Here is a 15,217-nt window from a genome sequence, read left to right on the forward strand (position 1 = left end):
AGAAAATGTGGTTGTGTATATAAACAAAAGCAAAGGAAATATTGCTATGTATATTTGATCAAAACTAATGTTGTTGTGGTCCTAAAAAGCAAAAACCATGTTTTCCCTTTTATCCCCTAATATCCTTGTCAATAAAACCCCTTTTCCCTTTTGACAAAATGTCAATGAAGCCCTTTTCCCCTAGCCTCAAATGTACATGAACCCCTTTGAAAAAAACAGAGTGTGCCTTATGATGTACATTTAAAGACAGAAATCAAATGAGCGAGTTATCTATGCTGTCCCATTCCCCTGTTGAGCATACATGTCATTTCCCTTGGTTATTATTATCCATGTTACCCTAATAAAAACATTTCTTTGCAAATGATTTCCCGCTGATTAAGATGAGATTATATGTTTGACAGTTTGTGAATTGTCCCTTGAAAATTCCTTGTTTTCATATGTTTCCCTTTCCTTGTTAAAAAAAATCCCCTCCCCTAACATTTCCTTCATGATTTTTTCCCCTTGAAAACAACATACAACTCAGCATTTTTGCAGGCAAGGGCAGCAGTTTACTTTGTCTATTTTCTCCACTTTGCTCAAAAGCACCATGTCAACCACCGAGACCTATGAGCAAGGTGATGACCAGTCTTCTTCTATAGAGGTTGAGGTACAGCGGAGGCCTCGTAGGGGGGCAAAGGTGGTCGTCCTAAGAGAGAGGAACCCACCTCATTGGCAGAATTGCAGGCCTGTCCTTTGGCAGTGAGTTGCTTTCGGTATATGTCATGTTTTCAGTTTTGCGAGAGGCTTGCTCAGATCCAGCACCACAGGGAGTTGGCCCGATTATTTGTTTTGCACCTTCATGATGGGCAGGTCACTCTGGCAGGTGTGAACTTTGTGTTGTCTCCGGAAGTGATTTCAGAGGCTACTTGGATACCAAATGTGGGTGAGGTGTGGCCCAAGTGCAAAGTGTTGGATTATGTTCATTTTGAGCCATATGTCATGCCATCCTTCATGAGACACTTGTCGGGGGTTTTTCCTTTCAGATTTCTCCGGAGGGAGTATGCTCCGATCTTGAGACTCATCATGCGTTACTTTACATGTGAGGGTAGGTTTTCACTGGTGTACTCTTATCACATCCGTCTGTTGATGCACTTCACCCGAGTGAGGATGATGAACATCCCAGTTTTCTTCTTCCAGAATATTCAGAGGATGGTGCCTATATTACAGAGGAAGACCCCAGCCCAGCAGTTTACGAGTTTATATCACTTTGGTCTCATCCAGCTCATTGTTTCCCATCAGCTGAGCCAGCAGGGCATTCCATGGGAAGAGTTCATCTCTCATGAATTCTTCACAGCGCCACCACAGCCACAACCTGAGCCAGAGGTCATTTATGAGGAGGGAGGTCCATCTCACCAGCCAGAGATCACTGTTCCGAGACATGTAGCTTCCTCACCTCGGGTCACCTATCAGAAAGGCCCAAGGGCCTTGTTTGCAGCAGCTCGGCGAGTACTTTCTCCACAACAGGTGGAAGGGGTCTCGCCTTCATCTTCAGATCAGCGAGTGTTATCTCCACATCAGGTGGAAGGGGCCTCACTTTCTTCATCAGCACAGGAACTGCAGAGGGGAAAAGAGCCCATGATTCATGAGGATCCAGTGATTGATCTCGAGGCCAGTTCTCCTAGCCAAGAGGCGAAGGAGATCATTCAGCATCTTAGGGCTGAAAATGATGTTTTACAGAGGAGACTTGAGGGTGCCCAATGGACCATCACCTACCTGGAGCAGCGGAACAAACAGTTAGAGGAGGAGAAAGTACTTGATGAGTTATGGAGGATTCGTACTGACCGAGTCCTGAACCGAAGAAGACCCGGTGATCTATTGCCTGCTGAGAGAGAATCCATGCTCATCCGGGTCAATGCACACTTGGAGAGGCTGTTGGCTAAGGCCAACCAAGAGAAGAAGCTGCTGAGAAACATGAAAAATCATTATTGGGCAAGGATGCATGTTTGCAAGGCGAAGATGAAAATATTCCAAAGAAGGTTGACCGAAGTTCTTGGGAAGAAGAAGAAGGCCAACCCACTCCGTATCTTGGCCGAGGCTTCTCTCACTCACCATGATACTCATTAGCCTCTTCCTAGCAGCTAGCACAAGAAATTTTGAAAGTTTTGAGGCATTTTTGGCATTTTTGGGAAATTGACAGGTTTTGGCCTTTTAACGGGTAGCGCCCCGTGCGCTACACTACATGGGGGAAACTCAGAACGGGAAAAACTCAGCATTTTTGGAATTTTCATGCAAAGTTACACCTACCTATGGATGGACTTCAGTTTTTATGGAGATTTGGGCCTCCAAAAGGTCAAAACACACGCAAATTTTGACTTTCTGCCCCTATTTTGAGTTGCAGAAAGTTGTCTTGGGAGAATTGAGTTTTTAGGGGTCAAATGAATGCCAAATTCAAAAATTCCAGTGGGGTTGGAAAGAAGACTCGCATAACTTTCCAATGAGCTAGCTTGCACCTGATTTGGACACCGGGAAGGCCCTCAAACAGGCTTCTCAATGTGCGCTACCCGTCAGGCACATGTGCGCTGCATGTCAAGGAATTTTGCCTATTTTGACCAGTTCGGCCAGAAAAACACTGTTTTCACTTGGTTTAATGTTTTGGGCATGTAAATCATGGATTTTTATGTAACTTTCATGGCTCTAAGATACTTTTACTCTCCTTGATCATTTCTAGAATTTTCTTGAATGTAAATGGTAAATATTTAATGCATGGATAAGTTTCCTAAGTTTTAGAGGCAAGTTGTTTTGACTGCCTATTATCTAGTGCTTAGTTTGGAATTAGTTGAAACAGCTCCTAGGAAGCTGAGCTCGACCCCAAGAGGTGGGGAAAGGAGTTAGATCATCTATATTATGCCTTCTCTTGCTCATTTTCATGGTTGGACTCTTGAGGGAGAAGCTCCTATTGTATATTTTACTTGTATCTCTGCAATTTGAGTAAAGGGAAGACCAGGGTTTTGCAGACATCATTGGGATTCTTGTGGACTCTTGTGTTGATGGTGTGTTCTCTTATTGTAATTGTAAGTGTGTTTATGTGTTCCATCTCTTTCTTTACTGCATCTTATTAAACAAATGAAGTGATAAAGTTTGAATTCATACTTGCCATGCTCAGCTTTCAAATTTGTTTAATGTTTATGTTTTCCACTGTCTAGAGAGGATTCAAAGTCATTGTTTTCCCTCTTTAGCTTCTCTTTTTTCTTCTTTGGTCATCCATCTCAGCTAAAGGCATCAACACAAACTCCTACCTTGCCCCAAAGACCCACCTGCAAAAACTGAGCTCAATCCCCGCACCCTGAATTGCACTCCCTCCAATTGCCACCAAAAACACCAAAAACTTTAAATCAACCCTCCTTATCCGTTTACTAGCCTAATATCAGTGTTAACTTTGATTGGTCATCTTACCTCATTGAAAATTTGCCGAGATAGACCGGAGAGAGCCTTCTCATACCCCGTAGGGCTAGCTACGAGGTGAAATGGTTTGATGTGGCCTTGAAAGTTTACCTTCCTCAGCCTAGGGTGAAATCTGAAGTGCTAACACCCTCTCTGCATGGAAGAAGTAGGAAGAAAATCCACTTATGAGGACACTGAAAGAGACATATGTAATACAACACATAATCCATCGAATGAAGGGAATATGGAATCCAGGATGAGTTAATATCATCTTGATGTATATCCAAGTGACACGGTCAAAAGCCTTTGAGAGATGAATTTTGAGAATGGCTCCTTTCAGATTCATCAGCTTGATGGAGTGGAGGGCTTCCTGGGCAATGCCAATGGCTTCATGGATCTATCAATTGTGGAGAAAGGACAATTGTTCAGAGGATATGTTATCGGATAGTATCGACTTGATACAGTTTGAAATGATTTTAGAAATAATCTTGTACATGTAGTTGCAAAGGGAGATGGGTCGGAAATCACTAAAGGATTGAGGGGAGTCTGCCTTAGGAATAAGGGCTATGAAAGTAGTGTTAATGGCTTCATACAATCTCCCAGAAGTTCTGCATTCCTTGATTACCTTGAGAAGATCCAAACCAATGATTTCGAAGAAGAATAGGTAGAATTCCATCGACCAAACGTCCGGACCCAGACTTTTATCCTTATTGAACCATTTAAATGTGCTCTCCAATTCCCCAATTGATACAGATTTGATAATGTCCTCCACTGATTCTGGATCCAAAAATATAGGAAAATGTCCAACAATTTGAATAATTTCTGCAAGTGTTGCTCTAAGGGGAGATTTGAAGAACTACCTAAAGTGAGTATTCCCCAAATGTGCCAGTTGATGAAAAGTGTGAGCTGACTGCCCCTGTTCAGTTGGCATCTGCCATATAGTATTGCTGGCTCTCCTCCCTTTGGAAAAGTTATGAAATAACTTTGTGTTGTCATCCCCAACTTGAAGCCAGATAACTCGCCTTCTGAGTCTCCATGTCTCTTCCCATTCCAGCAGAATCTTGGATCTCTGGGCCTCCAAACCTGTCAATGTGGCCTTTGCTTCAATAGCGGTGTACACTCTGCTTGGTCATCAGTTAGATCATCAATCTGGTGCTCAATGTCACAGAGAGTCTAATCATCCCTGACCTTTTTCTCTTTTTCCGGTTTATGGAGAGTCTTTTAAGATTCACTAGGTTACGACAGTAACCTTCTGCCACACAGTGATCATTTGATAGTGGGTGGTCTCTCCAATACTCAGTAACTAATCTGTGATAATTAGGGTCCTTTAACCAGGTTGCATTGAATTTGAAAGGAGACCTAGGCTTTTGTGATGGGCCAACCAACTCTAAATAGATGGGGGAAATATCTGAGATCCCACCAAACCCCACCCACTACCTGTAATTTGTGAAGGATGCTAACAGATCTTCATGAATGAGAAAACAATCCAATCTTCTACCTAATGCCACATCTCCAATCCTTCTGTTATGACAGGTCGACATCATTTTGTTCATAGGTATATCTATAAGTTGATGCTGCTCCAACAATAGTTCTAGTTGGTCAGAGAGGGGATCCAACTGTGAGTGATGACCTCAGGATTCTTCATGGCCAATGGTGAAATTTAGGTCTCCTCCTAATATGGTAGTGTTGTTGATCAGAGAGAGCCCTAATTGATTGTGCTAGAAATCCAATCTATTATGATTAGGAGCATATATATTGACAATGTGAAGATTCCTGCCCAGCTCCGAGGAGAAAATGTCTAGACCAAGGTACCCATGGTCACCCCATGCAGAGATATTAATGGTATTACACGCAGAGCAATACCCCCCGATCGCCCCATGACATCCAAGGCTTGAAAGCTCCAACCAGGATTCAACGAGTGTAGGATCTAGGTAATCTACTCTCCCATACTTAGGGTCTCTTGTAAAAAATTAATATCGCAAGGCTCAGAATCCAAAATCCTCTTTAGATCTAGTTTTTTGGAGGGACTAGCTAAACCCCTACAATTAAAATATAACCACTTCATGGGGGAACCATAGCGAGGGTTCCCTATGCTCTAAGTACCCTTTTGATGGTGTTATGTCTGCCAAGGGCCACATTGAACCCTGCAAGCTTAATGGCTTTAGAGATCTTATAGGGACGCCCCCGAGAGGGTTTGGTCTCCATAGTCGAAGTTGAAATACCTAATCCAATCGATTCTAGAAGTGCAGGGATACAGGAACAGAGGTTATATGAATGTGATCAGGAGGAAGTGGATGGCACCGTTAGATCGGACTCCCCCAAAGAAAACACAGCAGGGGGGGTGGAAAATATGGTCAGAGGAGGGTAAAATGAATAGTTGATAGGAGTGGATATCATACAACGAATGGATGCAAATATAGACAATGAATGCATGAAATTACTAAGTTTCAAAATAGAGGAACACAGAGGAGGATCTATACCCGTGGATGGAGCAGCTACCGCAGCAGTCTGGGATCTTGTCATGGGCGGGGATATAGGTGGAACTTGGATAGAACAAGTTGGTTGAGCAGTGTCCCCAACCACATCCATCGGAATAGTAGAGCGAGAAGGCTAATCTTCCACTTGTGGTTCATCAGGATTGATATGTTTTTTTCCCTTTGCATATGTAGAAGATGATGGCGGGATGAGAGGAAATTCCTTATACAAGTGCCCTACCTTGTGACATCTCCAGCACCGGAAGGGAACCCCTTCATAATCAAGGATTTGCTTGTGCGAAAAATGTCTCCAGTGGAGGGTGATCTTCTCCTCCAACCCTTCCCTTGTATCTAGATGGACCAGGATTCACGCCATGGACATGTTTCCTGAAGATTATATGTCTTGTCATGTTCCAGATAAGTAGCCAGGGCATTGCCTATGCGAATGAACACATCCTCTGACCAAAAATGCATTGGTAGCCCTAGAAGACGTACCCAAATTATCCCTGCACCAATTTGTTCCCTTTCTGGGTCAAATAGGGGACTCCATCATTTAAGCAGCACCGGGGAAAGTTCAATGTGCCAATATTGTGAGAGGATCCAATCTATATATTCCTCCCTGTGGAATCTGAGAGTAAACCACCCGCGAGTGAGCATAGTAATCGAGGGCAGTTCTTTAAGAAATGAACCCCAAATTTCCATGTTCCAGAGATGAAAACACTCCGCAGAGTAGTTTCTCCCTCTGACTCGACCCACTAGAACCCTGTTAGCCATATCCACCACCTCTCCCATCGTGAGATCTTCCCCCAGTGTGAGGTTGATGTCCTTGTCTGTCGCCTTTACACACTTCCCTTTCTTTACTTTTTTGGATCTTGGAGCCATCGGGTGGTCTAGGAAGGGGCCCCTGCTGCCTAGATGTACCACTTGTGGGGAATGAGGGGTGCTCTTAGGGTTAGGGACAAGAGTAATGAAGCATCCTGAGGGAATGGGGAAACTAAGCGGAGGACAGTTAGGGTTAGAGATGCTAGCCAGAGTGGAGAAGTGGGGGGAGGAAAGCTCAGGTTTAGTGATTTCAGTAGATGAGGGGGTACCAGAGGGAGCAAAAGGGAGTGGGAGATCAGGGAGCAGGGAATCGAAAAAGGGAGAAGGAGGGATGCAAGCCGCGATGAGATTGAGAGTTGTAGGGGAAAGTGGAGGACAATCCAGACCAGAAATGCATCCAGAGCAGTTGATTTCGATAGGTGGGGCAAAGATGGCCCAGGGTGGTCTGTGACAGGTAACGGTGTAGACAGCGAGCAAAGCAGCGAGCAAAAGGAGACAAAACCTGAAACGACATGTGGGCACGTCGAAATCTCCTCGTAGGGATTTGGGTTGGCTGAACAGTCGACGACTTCCGAGTCCATTCCGACAGTCGCGATTGGAGTCAATGGAGTGGTAACGGTAGAGTGAAAGGGAAGGAGCCTGACCGCGCACCGTAACAGAGGGGAATTTTGTTGGTGAGAATTAGATGAGGAGTGATAGCGGCTGCAAAAAGTCCACAAGGGATTATCCTAGACCCTGTGGCACTGCATCACGGAGGATCGAAGCCATCCTTCCTTCAATTTGTATGATGAGTTATTTGGATCTTTATTTAAATCTTGTATGGAATAAATATTTAAGAAAATAATATTGAATTTGTAAACAAAAACAACTGTTATTGTAAACTAATGTCACCGAGCTTGAGTAGTTATAGAACTTGCCAATTTGATAAATCAACAAAACAATGAAAAAATTTATAAGAGGGGAAAAATGACATAAAATAATACAAAATATAGAGCCGAAAAAAAAAAAAAAAAAAAAAAACAAACAAACAAACAAACAAACAAACAAACATTTCATTGGATTACGTTTATGTACAATGTCATAGTAACATTTGTGTTGGTAGAAAAAATTGTCTTGTTGCTGTGATGAGTAGATTTTTAGTCTTGTTTTTACATGGGTATAGTATATTGATTGATAATGTGAAATTAGATCGCAAATGTCCAGTAAAACAGAAGAGTTATTAGGGTGTTTGGAAATGCAACAAGCAAACACCGTGCCATTGCTGAATTACTTAACAATGTAAACAAAGAAATCTAACAGTGTATATGTACAAATACTTTTTGATGATCTATCGTAAATGTGCCATGTATTTCGAAGTTGCTCAAGATCTCAATAACATCTATTTTTTCTGCATAATATTGGTCAGGAAATTTCTCGTAGTGCAGGTAATACATTTTCCAATTTAATGCCCCTTGGAATACATTGTTTTTTAAGTCTTGTTAGTTGCATGTATGAAGCAATTTAAATGATGAAAATAAAGAAAGCCAAAGTATTTATTGCAGGCATTGCAATGAAGCATAGTATTGTTTATATTTCTAGCAATTTTGATTGGAGTACTAATTTTGTGCATAATATTTCGAATGACATCGTATATATGCTAACCGCTTTCAGATATCCTTGAAAATGTTGTAAAATTAATATAGAAAGCAGATACTTAGTAATACACAATCGAATGTTTTTCTTATTTTTTGTTCTTTATCCATTTCTATTTAAACAATATGATATAGCTTAATGTGTATACTCTATTTGGCGAGGAAAGCAACTTTCTTAGACTATCAAAATTTTTCCTATGTTCACTGCACAAATGAACATTGACTGTGATGTACGAATTTTTTTATTGTTTTTTAACTATAGTTTTTTTAAAAATATCAATGGAAAAATGCTTTGTCACAGATCTCTTTTAATTGTAACACATGCCAAAACAAGTTTATCGTGTACTTGAACCTATTACATATGAAACATTTGTAAAAAAATACATGAAAACCGTACAATAGATGATGAATATTTTTTTCCCCGAACATTGAAATATACAGACCTACATATATGTAACTTGTTTTTTATTTCAATGAACTTTGTAATAATAAAAATTGGAAATAAAGCAAACCTTATTGTAGATTTGTTATGTTCTCCATTGTCATATTTGATTTCCAGAACATATTGTGTTGTTTGCATTGCTAAAATTTCAATAACTATTATTGTGCCTACTAGAAAGGCATTGTCATTGTGTAATATATTTGCAATTGTCGTGTTTGGAAAAAATCGATACTCTGCACAAATAAGACAAATGTTTTCTACATTGCTAAAACTATTTAGACAAATAGTTTTCTCACAATCACCACAATCGTATTTATGCTTTGGAATAATTTCAAAATATTTAATAGAAACACTGGCATTTGCAATAAGATTTGACTCATGTTGTTCAATTAACAATGTTGGCACAAACAATGTTATTGTCATTTCTTCTTTCTTATCTATTAATTTTTCACGGAGTATTGCTTTAGACAATGCCATGATTTTTTTTTCTAGTTATATTGTTACTGATATCTTCGATTAACAATGGCATTGACATCGAGACTCAAAGCCCTTTTTCCTAATTAAAACCATTAAATTGAAATATATATATATATATATATATATAAAGAAAAAGGAAAGCAAAGAATAGAAAAATGAAGGCAGGTAACAAAAACAGAAGAAGAAAGGAAAAATTTGATACAAAGTTAATTGATTTTACGCATAAGTACCTATTTGTGTTTATTTCTTCCATAGTTTCTGTTCATTATGTTTTGTTTATTACAATATCTATTTCTGTGGTACTTCTCATTGCTATATTCACTCTGTCGTCTATGTCTACCATGACATCATTCAAATTCGATAACTTTTGCATGTTCACAAATATTACACTGAAACCACTGCTTAAATGAACAATATAATTGAAACTATGTAACAATTGTCTAATGAAAATGAAATAAGATAAAGCAAATTCATTAGTAATGTACAAAAATACTAGATGGATTTTAGTTTTAGTAAATATGAAAGTCTTATAGAAATGTTCAAAGTACTTTTTTCCTTGTAATTGTTGTTCTGAATCTAAATTTCTAAGTGTCATATGTTTCTTGGAAATTTAAAAAATAAAAATAAAATTGCTTTTAGTTATAGTACGTTGAAAAATATGGCCAAAAAGCAATGGAAGCACACAAAAAAAAACAACAACAATTACAATGTGTAATGCAAATATAAGCGAAATACAATAAATAAAATAGAAATGTGCCTCTTAGAGGAGTTATGGTTGTCTTTAACGATATCTGTTATGTTTGTATTCATTTTTTCTACTATAATGATATGAGTTAGATCAAATATATTAAAAAAAAAAAGAGTTTCTAATTCCATAACACGGAAGTACTTCAAAAATAAGAACTATACGACAGTAACGTATTTTGTCCAAACGTTTCTTAGTATTATCACATCATATAGTATTTAAAATTTGTACATCATTACCAGAGAACTATCAATGATGTTACACGTTCTGTAGTTTTGTTCTAGATAATAGTCTCTCATGATATGCAATTCCGAGAACGATATCGTACAACCCAGACAAGAATTCCATTTTTAACTAGCTCTTCTGGCTTGTGTTTTTAACGTGTATGCTAAAATGTTGCATGATTAACACCTGGTGAATGTTTATATGGACAACAAAATGAAAATTTATAAGTGGTATTTTGACATTAGCATATGAATATTAAACATATGTATTAGACACTTAAGACAGTTGGACTAGTAGATAGTAGAAATTGTAATAATAATAATAATAATAGGAAAAAAATAATGTTGGACTATGAATATTTAAGTTTAATGTCTTTCCTTTATAAAAAAATTAATCAATGCCACATGTTCCTAGATGAATTTACATGGTTGTTTTGTTTTTTTCCCCAATTAATAAAGCATAACAATTTAGAATAGATTTTATAGCCCAATTGTGAAGGATATCAATGCTTTTTCGAACTTTTGAACATTAAATGTTTATTTGTAAAAGTAAATCGTTAGTGATTTTCCTTTGTGATTAACGCAATCATGTATTCAACGAACTGACATAGACATGATGCATATTTTTTCCTAATTGTGATGATTGTTCACAAAATCAATCTTGTAATTAATGTTTTAAAGTCTCATAAGTCCTCAACCAAAGCAAATCACCTATAAATATCTAACCACTCAGCTTCTAAGTTAGGCCTATTATGGTTTTTTGCAAATTGGGTAGAAAACGAAGATGGACACATCAATAGAACTGTGGATGAAATCCTTCACCTTGTAATTGAAGGTCCTACACCACGCAAAGACCACCGACGAGTTCGGCCTCCGTGTTCAGTGCCTGTTGATTTCCAAGATGTAGGAAGCATTTATCAGGCACGCAGATGTGTAGCTATATGTGGCCATATGGTATTGTGACAAGAAATGATATTATTGAGGATATTTTAATTTTAAATAATGCTTATGTTCATATTTCCAAACATGTTTCAAACTAGGCATATGTGCAAAAGAACTTTGTTGTGTGGAGGAAGATTTCAATGTGAAAATCACCCAACTTAGCACAAAAGGCTTTATATTGCTAATAGTTTAGTATTAAATAATGCATATTTGTTCAATAATATTTTATATACTTAGATTATTGATAATATTTTACTTGAAAATCCCCCAATCAGGGTGATGAAAGGGGAGCGTACGAGTAGGAGGATAGCGCAGGGGAGAGGATGGCCAGGACGGCCACCTACTATCCTCAATCTAGATCAATCGGACGTGGTAGCATCCTGCATGACTGCGGGAGCTTCGAGGCAGTGTAGTGGCAGGAGAGTGGGGGGAGAGGTGGGAAGAAACGACGACAGTAGTGGGATGGGACGTAGGGCAGATGGGCAGGGGTACATGAGGGTGGCAAGGGTAGGTAGAGAGCCCAGGGTGCAGTGAAGGAAGGAGGAGCACAGAGCAGCGCGGGTGACAGGATCTTCTGCGGTCAAGCTTAATTACGGGTATGTTTCCTTTGGCTCACATCCTGCATTTCACTCTGTCATGCATAGTATGTTGGAGGAGGGGGGAAAGCTGGGAATCGCAGGGGAGGGGCTGTGTCTGAGTGGGTTTGAGGACTGCATTGTGAGGTAGCAAGAGGAACAGAGCATAGGCATGCCGGGGGAATGTATTAGCAGGGTTAAGGGTCAGCCCGAGAAAACTTAGGCTGAAATCCATGCGAAGGACAGGATGACAGAGGGCTTGACCACCAACCTTAGTCCAAGGGGGGAGAGACTAGCAATTCTCCAAAGTGACGGGGGAGGCTAGCGTGGGGAAGGAATGCTAAGAGACAAGGACATGCGGGCTTATGGGAAGATAGCAGTTCCTAGAAAGCTAACGTTTCTTGTTGATAATTGTAAGCAGGAGTCTGTAAAGGAAAAGATGGCACGCCTGGGTAGAGGCCGGGGTCGTGGAGGTAGAGGGCGCCAGAGCCAACAGTGTAGAAGTGATCCTACAACTTTGACACCAGCAGGTCAGAGAAGAGTCAAGAAATCTATCAAGATGGTTGTCCATGAAGCCGCCCACGCATATAGAGAAGGGACGAACGCTGACATTCGTCAGCTAATACAGGAGATGGAGGATAGCGTCATGGAAGAGGATTATGAGCCATAGATGGAGAAATGGGGAGATATTGTCCCCGACCCAGGGCACACCAGAGGTAGGATGACGCTATACAGGCAAGCCCTGCACGTGTACTACATTATGAAGCACTTACTGGCCAAGGCCCTCGAGCAGGTGGTGGGGGAAATGACAGAAATAGCTCAAGGTATGCCCAATATAAAAAAGGACATGAAAAATATGAAAATTATCATGAGTATGCAAGACAGTAAGCTGGATAAGATCCAACAACGTTTGATGAAGCTGTCTCCAGAACCAGGCGACTCGGCGGCAGCACCAGCGATTGTGGAATCCAACAAAGATGATCGAAAGGAATAGCTTGTTTAGTTTCTAGTTTTGAACATTTTGCAAATAGCATTTTCTTTTCATGTGTTTTATGTTAGTTCGGAACATGAATAGTGTTTCTAGATGTGAAGTTTGTTTAGCTTGGATTGAAAGACTGGTTAAATTTTGTTACTGGATGGCATATAACAGACTTAGGTGGCCAACAGACTTGGTTTCCCATATGGGCAAGCTGAGGCCACCAAATTGCTGTACATGGATCAACTTGTTTTATAAATAGAAAAGGAAGGAACTACCGTAGCTTACAAAAAAAATATTTTACTTGAAAATAATGCAAACTATTACCATTTAATTGATTCTATATTTTAGCATTAAAAATGCATACTTTATGCTTATATTATTAATAATATTTTAGTTGTAAATAATGTATATGTTTATATTTCTGAATATGTTTCAAATTAGACATTTGTGTGGAAGTGCGGAAGAAGTCCATTGTACGGAGAAAACTTTCAATGTGCGGTTCACCGCACTTGGCACTAAAGGATTTTATTGCTAAAGAAGTATTCAATAATGCATATTTGTTTTTCGCAATAGCATCAAAGCAAACAATGGACTTATATGATATTGTTGCTAATATTTTAGTAAAGACTTTTATTGCTAAAATTTTAGTATTAAACAATGCATATTTTTTGTTTGTAATAGCACCAAAGTAAATGCTAGACTAATACGATATTTTTCTAATATTTTAGTGGAATCCATATTTTGATCCACTTTTCTTCCACACACGCTATATCTAGACATGCTTGCTCAATTTCTTTCCCGCACATAGTTCGTACTTTGCACAGTGAAAGATTTTCACAATAAAACATATTCATATTCGTCATTCTCCTGCACATACCTTGTCCTTCGTAAACATTTATACGATATATGATATGGGAATTGCAAAATTATATTTGCACAACATAATATTAAGCGAATATTTGTTCGGGAAATCGACAAACATATCCCATATTCTGCACAATTAAAGATCTACACAATGAAACGTAATAATAATACCATATTAACATTAACTTCCCTATACACCCATTGTTTAAAATCTACATTGACATATACGAATGATTATTGTTGATATTCGTACTTATGAATATCTTTTGTATTTGTGCGGAGAGGCCTGTATTTCATATAGACTACTTGTTCTGCACTTCTTGCTCTGCACAACGATGACTTCCATACATGCTCAATGGTTTCTAATCTTTGGCATATCTTACTGACTATATGACATTTGACTGGATTAACCAGTTGCAGTGCTCTAATAGATTCATGAGATGTGTTATTAGTGGGAATTGGAGATTGTTGAGTCTGTATTCTGATTGGAGTCATTAACAAAGGACCCAGATTTAAAGCATTTTCTAGCATCTCTATTGTTGCTTTCAATACCAGGTTCTTTGTGTTTTGTTTCTCAATAGACACTACAAGTGCATTCGTGGTGGCTTCATGCAATGTCAAAACATCTATGACTGCAATTCCAAACATATGAAGATTTGTTTCTACCTTATCAATAATTTTTTAGCATGCATCCTTACTTTTTCAATTTTCAATATTTTACTTTCTGTTATAATTTTCATCTTGAAAAGCAGCAAACTGATCATCAAAAATAGAAAAGTCTTTCGCAATTTGCTTCATTATTTTTTGCTTCTCATTTAAAGCACTACTGATCTAATCAGGTAGTGGAGTTTCAACATCCTCTTTGATATCTTCTTGACTGCTTCTTGCTCACATAGGACTTTTGCATTTTTCCAATTGATACTTTTTGTCACCTTTGATAGTTGATAATTGATTGTGAATCAACTGTGCAACTTCGATAACTTTTCATTTTCTTTCACTTGAAGGCGAAGACAAATCATTTTCAAGTATGCAAACAAAAGATTGTGCAACTTTTACACTTCTTTGTTTACGACATGTTTCACTACTAATACTTGCTTCTTCAACAATTTATGTTATAGTCATTTCTCCTTCTTCATTATTGCTTGTAGTACTGTGACTCTTTTCACTTTCACTTACAATTTTTGTCAAAAATCTCTCACATTTGATCGTAGTTAGACGTCTGATAAATAAAACTTCTGGATGAACATCTACTGAGACTTCAACTTATTTCAAATTAAAACAATGCAAATACCTCGCAAAATATGCAAGTTGACTTCCATTCTTCATAGTTACTTGGCCAATGGTAAATGTAATAAATAAATGCTTCAACTGCTTCGGTTTTCTGCGCGGCAAGAACGCCTCTCTTCATATGCAGTAGGGTCTCGGAGACTTACTATCTGGTTAGCGACAAGATAGTTGTGTTCCTCTCTTGAGTAGACTTTATGCTAGATATTACAGTTTCGAGCATTGATTGACGACTCTACTAATATTATACTTTTGCCTTCGATATATAACAGCTCCTCCACTTCTTTGCACTGGGTTACGTCCAGCGTCTGTAATTTTCAAAACCCAATTCCTGGGAT

Source organism: Pinus tabuliformis, chromosome 1_2 (genome assembly GCF_031772625.1).
Source record: "Pinus tabuliformis cultivar Carrire ecotype Pingquan chromosome 1_2, CPIR1, whole genome shotgun sequence".
NCBI classification, from domain to species: domain Eukaryota; kingdom Viridiplantae; phylum Streptophyta; class Pinopsida; order Pinales; family Pinaceae; genus Pinus; species Pinus tabuliformis.